This window comes from Podarcis filfolensis (genome assembly GCF_964270895.1).
Source record: "Podarcis filfolensis genome assembly, chromosome: 1".
In the NCBI taxonomy this organism is placed as follows: Eukaryota; Metazoa; Chordata; class Lepidosauria; order Squamata; family Lacertidae; genus Podarcis; species Podarcis filfolensis.
In genome coordinates, this window is record NC_139604.1 from 43,641,542 (window position 1) to 43,651,541 (window position 10,000).

Sequence of the window (10,000 nt, forward strand, 5' to 3'; positions counted from 1 at the left end):
TCTGGACAGCCATTCACTCCGTGGCTGTTCAGTCACTAGCAGTATCCGTCAGTGGGCGGGGCGTTTCTTGAACCTCTTCCAGCAAAGAAGTTCTTTGACGCCAAGTTGCTGCCTACTCTCCCTGCGCGGAAGTCTTCTGCGCAGGGTGGGTGTGGGCAGCGGAGGACCCGTGCTCTCCTCGCTGGTCTCCTGCGAGGAGTCCTGGAGCCTCCTCTCCGCTTCCCCCATCGGCCCCCCTCTATCCCTGGTGTTACGCTGATTTTCTTCCCCAGCCTGAGAGCTGCCTCTCTCCCTGCTTGGTCCTTCTCCAGCATCGCTGTGGAGCCTTGCCTCCTCCTCTAGTCCCGATGGCAGTTCCCTGACACACCTTGTATTGTGGGCTGCTTTATCTGCATGAGAAAGGGTAGATAGAGAGGGGAACTTTCAAGCTTCCTAAACTGTCCTTCTTCTGCTGATCTGTGTTGATCTTATTTAGGTGTTAGAGTCCAGGGGTAGCAACCTTTTTAGCTGTAGGCCGGTCCACCATCCCTCAGACGATGTGGTGGGCCAGACTATTTTTTGGGGGGAGGGAATGAACGAATTCCTATGCCCCACAAATAACCCAGAGATGCATTTTAAATAAAAGAGAGCCAGTGTGGTGTATTGGTTAAGAGCAGTAGAACCATAATCTGGTGAACCTGGTTCGCGTCTCCGCTCCTCCACATGCAGCTGCTGGGTGACCTTGGGCTAGTCACACTTCTTTGAAGTCTCTCAGCCCCACTCACCTCACAGGGTGTTTGTTGTGGGGGAGGAAGGGAAAGGAGAATGTTAGCCGCTTTGAGACTCCTGAAGGGGAGTGATAAAGTGGGATATCAAATCCAAACTCTTCTTCTACTCATGTAAAAATACACTGATTCCCGGACCGTCCACGGGCCAGATTGAGAAGGCAATTGGGCTGCATCCGGGCCTCGGGCCTTAGGTTGCCTACCCCTATGTTAGACTGATCTTCTCAATGTCATTGACCTCACTTCTACTTCCTTTCCCTTCTTTCTTCCTTCTGCATGCCTTCCTCCTGAGAGCAGGCATATTTTGGATCTCTCTGCAGATGCAAGAGCAAACACCACTCATGGGTGTTTAGTCCTATTATAGATAGAACTAAAGATCCTTCCTATCAACCTGCATTTCCAGTAATAAATATTTGCTTTCTTGTTTTCCCAAACCCAGAGTCTCAGTGTGACTGTACCTAGGGAAAGTGTGTTCCTCCAACAGGGATTCTGTTTCATTTCAGCTTCTGCCAGCATTCAACTCAAATACTAACACACAAGTTATTCCTGCACTGATATGCAGCATGATCCTAAGGGTGTTTACCAAGATGTAAGCTCCATTGATTTCAGTGGGACTTACTCCCCATGTTTGTGCTTAGGACTACCTACAGCCTTATTTTGCAGGCAGATGGCATTTGGAAGTGCTATGCATATGGCCCTGTGCACATTCATTTCCTAGTTAAGTCTCAAGACTCAGCTATACAGCTGCAAAAAAATGTTTTAAACGTGTCATAACATGCAATATAAAAATGTGACACTAGATGGTGACAGTGAGCTATGGCAAATTCAATATATTTTTTCAAAATGTTTTTAAGAAAGCATTTTCACAGCTTTTTAAATATGTGTGTAGATTCCACCCAAGTTCGTTTACTCCCCTTATAAGTGTACTGTTCATTCGCATAAAAAAAATTTAATATATGGCTTTTCAGGCCAACGGCACTCAACCCAAAGATTGCCCTTCCTCCCAAAGGATGAGGGGATTTGTGTAGATCCCATCTGAGGGGCTCCTGGCAGTCCTGCTATTCTTGGTTGCAATGCTGAGACTGGGTCATGAGAGGGTTAACAGAACCAGCAGAATTTCTGGAGATTGTCTTGATGGCTCTGGCAGAGTGGTCAGCAACCCTGAAAACATGGCCTGTACTGGAAATAGAGAGTCATTTGGGAATCAGGACTCGGTTGCCCAGCGGGGGGAGGGGGGAGTGTGGAAGAAGAAACCTTGTCTTTGGCTGAAGGTGGAAATACACAAAAGCCTGATTTGCTCTCTGCTAGAATCCAAACTAATAGCTTGGGTTAGTTATCGCAAACAGAGGAGCAAGATCTGTTGAAGTGTGAACGCTCAGCCTGTATGGGTGTGTAAATGAAACCATATATCACAAAGACACCACAAGCTCCCACTGACCTTTGTTCTTATCAAAGTGTACCCAAGACATGCCCTGAGACTCTTCAGATCTCTTACCTCTCCGAGATTGGTATGTGTGTAACAGTGCATGAGACTGTGGCCTGTGCTTTGTTTTGAGTATGGGGGGTAGAGGGGAATGAAGCTAAGCTATGGTAACTCTTCCCCTCTAAATCTCTCATCCAAGCAAAGGTCTGTGCAATAGACCATGCTGGCAGCCATTTGCTTTGGTAGCCTGTGATGACTGAGAATCACCTCCAACCAAGCAGGAATGTGCTTTTGCATAGTGGAAGAGTTGACTCAAGAAACTCTACAACTAAAATGAAAAGGAAAACCCTTTCCAGGTTTTTTAAATTCTTATTTTAACCATTGATGGCAACACAAGCAATGTTAAAATGTCATGTATCAGCAGATTCGGTTGGAAGAATAAAACTCTTGTATTAAAGCTAAAATTGTGAAGCAAAACATGCCATTGGAAGTTCGGCAGTGCCTTACACAATTCCATTGGAAACATCAGCTTGGGTGGAGGAACAGCAATCACAGCAATCTATCAGGATAGATTTGGTCAAGGAAAGCTAAAGAAAAGGTATCATGAAACAATCCCACACAGGAAATAATAACTAACACACGGAAATTGTTTTGGTAGAATTTGGTCCGAGATATATCGCCTTTGGGTTTTTAATTCTGGGATTCAGCAGATGAGAGAATTGGGGAGAGGGGGATTATATATGGTTGAAAATAATATGTCCAAGCTTGTTGACTTTATGAAAGGTGGACACATTTTAAAATATGATGATGTTAGGCACATGTTTCCAAATGTAGTATTTCCTTGTTTTGAGTAGTTTGTACTCAACTAAATTATAGCCCAAATAGACTCATTAAAATTAATGGACCTAAGTTAGTCATGCCTATTATTTTCAGTGGTTGTACTCTGAATAGGACTAGCACTGAAGACATTATGTTCAAACGTCATACCCCATATGAGATCCTTCAAATAATGAGATCCTTACAGAATGTACAAAAGAAAGGCAATATCAATGCAAGTCTGATTAAGAGTGGCGGAAATCTTAAAACATCCTTTTACAGAAGGGTGATGTCTGAAACTTACAGTATTTTGATGAAAGAAGATCTAACTAAACCCAGCTTTAAATTCAAATGGCAGAGGGACATATATATTTGATAGGTCTGTGTTAAAATTCAGCTCTTTTGGGGAAATGCTGTGACTGTTTCATAGGGTCTTATTAAACCCTATAATTATACCACTGGGTTATGGGGTGGGTGGGGAAAAGATCATTTTCAATAATCTGATCCCGACACACATTTTATTGGCAAACTTCTGGAAGCAGAGCAAGATACAACACAGAAACTAAAGTGGGTTAAGGTATGGAATGTTATGTTAGCAAGTAAGTTTACATACAGTAAATATCAACAGGAAGGGGGGATCCAGGTGGAATGGAGGGGGGGAAACCTGCTGGCAGTAGCCCCACTCCTGAACAGAATTTGGAACAGGGGTAATTTACACTGGTTTAATTTCTCCAGCATCTTATACCTGGATTTGATGGTACAAGGACACTGTTATTAATAAAATATCCAACCAAAAACAATTTTTTATGTACTTGACCATAGAATGTAAATTTTCTTTTGGCAGGATGCCTTAAGTGCCAAGGGTCAACCAGATTCAACTCTTGCATGTACTTTTTTAGAGTTTCTCTAACTAATGAAACATTTTTTTCGTGGAGGTGTGTTTCTATCCAGGTTAGGATCAATTATTTCATTGAAATCACCTCCTATTATAAGTTTATCATATGTACTTTGACTCAGATGACTAAAACATTGCTAAAACATATTTTTGGGGATCTACATTTGGCCCATATATATTAATCAACATTATTACCATTTCAGCAATTTTCACACACAAAATTAAATAGCGTCCATTTTCAGCACTAACAACTTGTTGTATATCCACCCTCAATCATTTTCGTATCAAGATAGCAAGACCTCTAGCACTAGAAGTATAATTTGTAGTATATACCTTTCCCACCCAATCCTTCATTAACACCTTTTTGTCTTGTCCCAACAAATGTGTCTCTTGTAAATAAGCAATATCAGTATTTAAAGATTTTAAGTATTGCAGAATTACTCAGTGGTTTTTTTGGAATCTCTCAGCCCTTTTACATCTAAACTAACTAATTTTATATTGTATTATTAATTTCCTTTTGGCCTCTCTTATCTTGGTCATAAATCCAATATTCATTGTTACAAGGTTTCTTGTATATGAACCTTAAATACCTTACACTTATCCAGTGCTTTTTCCTGGAGGGACGCTGGGGTACGCATACCCCTAAACATTTTGTGAATCTAAGTTTGGCCTCATTGAGAGGCAGTATTTCAAAATGAATAGGAAAATGAGAGTATCCCTAAACATTTTTTTTTTAGAAAAAAAGCACTGCACTTATCTATTTATATAATTTGGCTTTGTATACATAATAATAGTCATAACCAAGCAATTTCATTATTATTATTGTTGAAGGGGGGGGAATAAAGAATAAAAAAGTGAAGACAAAAAACAGAACAAAATAAGAAGAGACAGAGAAAAATCTCCTACCACATAAGTGTTACATAAAGAAAACAAAAAACAGATTATCCAACTTAACCAGTTTTGAAAGTAATAGAAAAATAAAAACAGAAAAAATAATCCAAGTGGAAAAAGTAAAAGAAAAATCATTACGTCCAGAATGAGCTGAGCTCACCATTTCCTCCTCCTTCTTTCCTAAAAGCTTGACTCTGACTTGTTAATATTTTTATTCAAATAGCAGTGGTGACTTTTGCTGCTTCACTAGTTGATAAACAGGTGATATAAAACGTTCTCTTGTTGTTTTTCACTGCTGACTGCTTACACTCCAATCTATTGGCAGAACACCCAGACTGGCAAAATAGTATCTTCAACAGTGTATCCTCTTATTAGTTAGTTAAGGGAGTCATTAAAAGCTTCAGTTCCAGGGTGGGAACCAATTTTAATGAGAAATGCCTCTGCAAAATCTGGCTGGTTGAATTTGTGAGTTTGACCTGAATACGGAATACAAAAATTTCCTGGGAACTGAATGTAGTATTTCACATTCTTTGCCCTAGCAAGGGCTTTTGCTTTAACAAATTTAGAGTGTGCTTGAATCACATCCTTGGAAAAGTCCAGAAAGAGAGAAATATTCTTCTTTTCCCACTTCACTGGGGCTTCCATTGGTTTTTGGCGGAATTTGCATAAGAGTGCATCTTTATCTTGAACACGCACAAACCTGACAATTACTACATCTGAGGGAGCCCCCGTTCTTCGCCTTTTCACTGGGATTTTGAAAACATGTTCTATGTCAAACTAATGTAGAGTGGGCAGTTTCAGCTGGTCTTGTATATGGTTTAGGGTTTGATGCTGGGCCAGGATATTTTGTAAAACAGCTGTATTTGGGTCTGTCTGTTTATGCTTGGTAGCCTCTGAGTCAGCTTTTTTCGCATCAGCCATGTTTTTTTCAGCTGAAAAAAACATGTTTTTTTTCAGTTTTTTCTGTCGCTTTTTTTCTTTCAGCAGCTCACATGTTGGTAGACGTGATGAATTATCTTAATTATTCTTGTAAAGAGACAGTAGAAAGTTTACTTAACCATTGGTGTTAATCTAGAGCTGCTTTCCAAGTACAGTGGTACCTCCGGTTGCGGATGGGATCCGTTCCGAGGTCTGGTCAGATCCCGAGGTTTCCGCAACCTGAGGACCGCTTCTGTGCATGCACACACGACAAAACCAGGTAAAATACTTATGGGTTTGCCGCTTTCACATCCCGAAGTTTACATAACCAGAGGGTTACAAAAACGGAGGTACTACTGCATTTGAAAGCCTTTTAGTTAGAGAGATCAAAAGGACGTCTCTCAAGGCTCCATTCCTAGACTGGAAGTCAGAGAATTTGGAGTCCTGCCTAAAGAGCCACTGCCAGTCACTGTAGAGATTGCTGAGCTAGGTGGACCAATGGTCTGGCTCTGTGTTCCTATGTTGATCCTGTGCAGACTTAAAGGTAAAGGTACACCTGACCGTTAGGTCCAGTCACGGACGACTCTGGGGTTATGGCGTTCATCTCACTCTATAGGCCAAGGGAGCCGGCATTTGTCCGCAGACAGCTTCTGGGTCATGTGGCCAGCATGACTAAGCCACTTCTGGCGAACCAGAGCAGCGCACGGAAACGCCATTTACCTTCCTGCCGGAGCGGTACCTATTTATCTACTTGCACTTTGACGTGAGTTAGAACTGCTAGGTGGGCAGGAGCAGGGACCGAGCAACGGAAGCTCACCCGTCACGGGGATTCGAACCGCTGACCTTCTGAATGGCAAGCCCTAGGCTCTGTGGTTTAGACCACAGCGCCACCCGCGTCCCTGAACCACCTGTGCAGACTTGAGGGTAAGTCCCACTGAACACTGTGGAGCTTGCTGCGGAATAAGCATGCATCGGATCATGTTATAAATAAATGGCATCCTTTGCAAAAACACACTTTTAAAAAGAAATGGGGTTTTGGCTAGTATTGTGTAGCAAGTTGAGAAATATGGCCTCCAGCACACCGTATATTAACAACCAATCGCAGCTCCAGTGTATTGCGTAAGAACCCATGAACAAAGCCAAGGTTTCACTTTGTGCTGTCTCGTCATGTCTTGATTCATGTTTCAGTTACATTGTCTCAAGCTTATTATGTTTTGATTCATGCCTTCTTAATTATTTTTTTAAAAAATGTAATTTACTTAAATTGCACAGCATAATTACCAGACTCTTGAAATTTATGGCAAACATCTCATTGTGTCATTTCAAATGGCACTAGCCCAAATACAGACTTGACACACAAACTGACGTGATTCTTGAATGGATGTATAATTTTGCACTCACTGCAAAATCTTGATTTTTTCCCCAGCTGAGGAAGTGTAGCTTTGTTGATAGAACTCACTGAATCATCACCTCCAAAGCAACTGTAATGCAAGTAGGAAATACATAATGATATCTTAAATGCTTTCAATTAATTAATTTGTATTGCATTTGGATCCTGCAGATCAAAGTGGTGTGTGTAGGGCCCTTCTTTTCTCTCTTTTTATCTTCAAAACAACCCTGTCAAATGATTTAATGCTCTAACCATTATACTACACTATTTCTCGCACCAAAGTCTCCGCTTCTCAGTTTTCACTGAGCTCTGCCCCCAATCTTCTTTTCAATTTATTAGTCACTCACTACATAAAAAGTCCAAGTAACTTACTCAGTTTCAAGAGCATCGGAATTTGGGAAGCCACCTTATAATTAGTCAGACCACTGGTCCATCTAGCTCAGTATTGTCTACACTGATTGGCAGCAGCTCTTGAGGTTTACAGATGTTTACAGATGTGGTGACACTCCCAGACGAATCTGGAGATGCCAAGGATTGAACCTGGTCCTTAGCCATAAAGCATAACATAAAACTGTGGGATAGGGCAGACAGTGCATTGCAGTAAATAGAGTTCATTGACCAGGCCTAATAAAACCGCAGCAAAGACTTTGGAAGCAAAAGCAGACCATCAATATAAAAGCCCTACGAGCCATCAAATGCCTGGGAGACGAGACAAATTTTAACGAGCGCCGAAAAAATGTCAAATGATGGCGCCAGGCGGACCTCCCTGGGTTCAAACTAGACATTACCTTAATTGCAGGGTTAGCAACTGCATCAGGAGATTTGTAAAATTTAATTCTAGGTGTAGAGGGGCCCAGTTTTCGTCTGGACTGCAGCACACAGTGAAGGGAGGTTGAACCCTTATCTCTCCAGTCTGGCTCCTGACAAAAATGCACACCCCACAGTGCCTTGGAGACGAGGGCAGGGGAACAGCCACATTGGCTACTCTTTAACACAACAGTCATAGCTAGATGAGAATATAGCCATTAGGAACAAAACACCTACCATTAAAGAATGGTTGTGCAAGTTATGAGATAGAGCAATTATGTCAAAATTGGCCTGTTAACATAAGAGGAAATGAATGAGAACAAAAAACAGATGCCTTAAATAAATAAATAAATTCTCTTTATTGCCAACAAACTAGCATTTTGACTATTATTATTACAATCTACGCAGTATTCAATAGGCAATTTATTGTTAATTATATACCCCAAAACATTTTTAAAAAACAAAAAAAAACCACACCTCCTTGATACACAATTCATTGCCACAGTTGCAGGTTTGATTCCCATATGGGACAGCTGCATATTCCTGTATTGCAGGGGGTCAGACTAGATTATCCTCAAGGTCCCATCCAGCTCTACAATTCTTTGATTCTATGATTTCAGCTGGTGCAAAGCACTGCAAAGTAGGGCTGTGAGGAGCTTGGCTGAGAGGAAATGTAGCTGAGGAGGAGGTATAGCCAGGGAAGAGTCTCATGGACCAGATAGAGAGGCCTAGAAAACGGCATTTTTTTCATTTTTTCATTTTTATTATGCATTAAAACTGTAAACCTTGCTTCTCCTGCAGATCTCAGGGTGGTTCACAACATAAAATTACAGTGGTACCTCGGGTTACATACGCTTCAGGTTACATACGCTTCAGGTTACAGACTCCGCTAACCCAGAAATATTACCTTAGGTTAAGAACTTTGCTTCAGGATGAGAACAGAAATTGTGCTCCGGCGGCACAGCAGCAGCGGGAGGCCCTATTAGCTAAAGTGGTGCTTCAGGTTAAGAACAGTTTCAGGTTAAGTACAGAACTCCGGGACGAATTAAGTATTTAACCTGAGGTACCACTGTACAATATAATAACCACAAAATGCATAGTACAGTGGTACCTCGGGTTACATACGCTTCAGGTTACATACGCTTCAGATTACAGACTCCGCTAAACCAGAAATAGTGCTTCAGGTTAAGAACTTTGCTTCAGGATGAGAACAGAAATCATGCTCTGGCGGCGTGGTGGCAGCAGGAAGCCCCATTAGCTAAAGCGGTGCTTCAGGTTAAGAACAGTTTCAGGTTAAGAACGGACCTCCAGAACAAATTAAGTACTTAACCCGAGTTCCCACTGTATTTGGGCCTCAGGTTCCCCATCTTTGTTTTCCAAGAACATGTCAAGGTAAGGTGTATAATATAAAACGTTTACCCCTTTTTTCCCTGGGCTCTAAATATTAAGCCCCACACATGGTGCCATGTGCACCCCTGATGAGGACAGGACAGGAGTAACAGCAGCCTTAACAGGGCAGCAGCTTCACAGTCCTAGATCCACTCTAGGATGAAAGAGAAGCTGAGGTAACCAAGTTCCTGGATGTTCCCGGAAGCCAGGGCTGGTCCCCGTGAACAGCCAGCTTCTGACAGTTAGCTGTCTCCTGTGGCGCCTTCTTCCTTTCTCCCTGCTTATGATGAATGGGGCTTCTGACAAATCTGCATGAGCAGAACCGGCAATTTTGCAAGCCGCCACAAAATGTTTCAATGTGAGTTGGCAAATGTGGAAGGGATAAGAAAAACAAACTCTGCAGGATCCGCTCATAGCAAGCAACGGCAGATGACACCCGTACAACAAAGCAGCCAACTGTTGGCTGTTTGCAGTATGGTAGCGCTGCAGAGAGCTTGCTGGAGAGACCATGCATTAAAAGAAGGACTCAAAAATAACTTAAACAAGGTTTTAATAAGAAAAACAAAAACTCCATTTACAATAAATACATCAACAAACCAGACCCAACCACCAACCCATCCCCCAGGGTAATGGGAGAGCTAGGTGCTGCTCCTTATATACTACACCCAAATGCTGACACACCTTAATCAAATACAACTCAGCAGCAC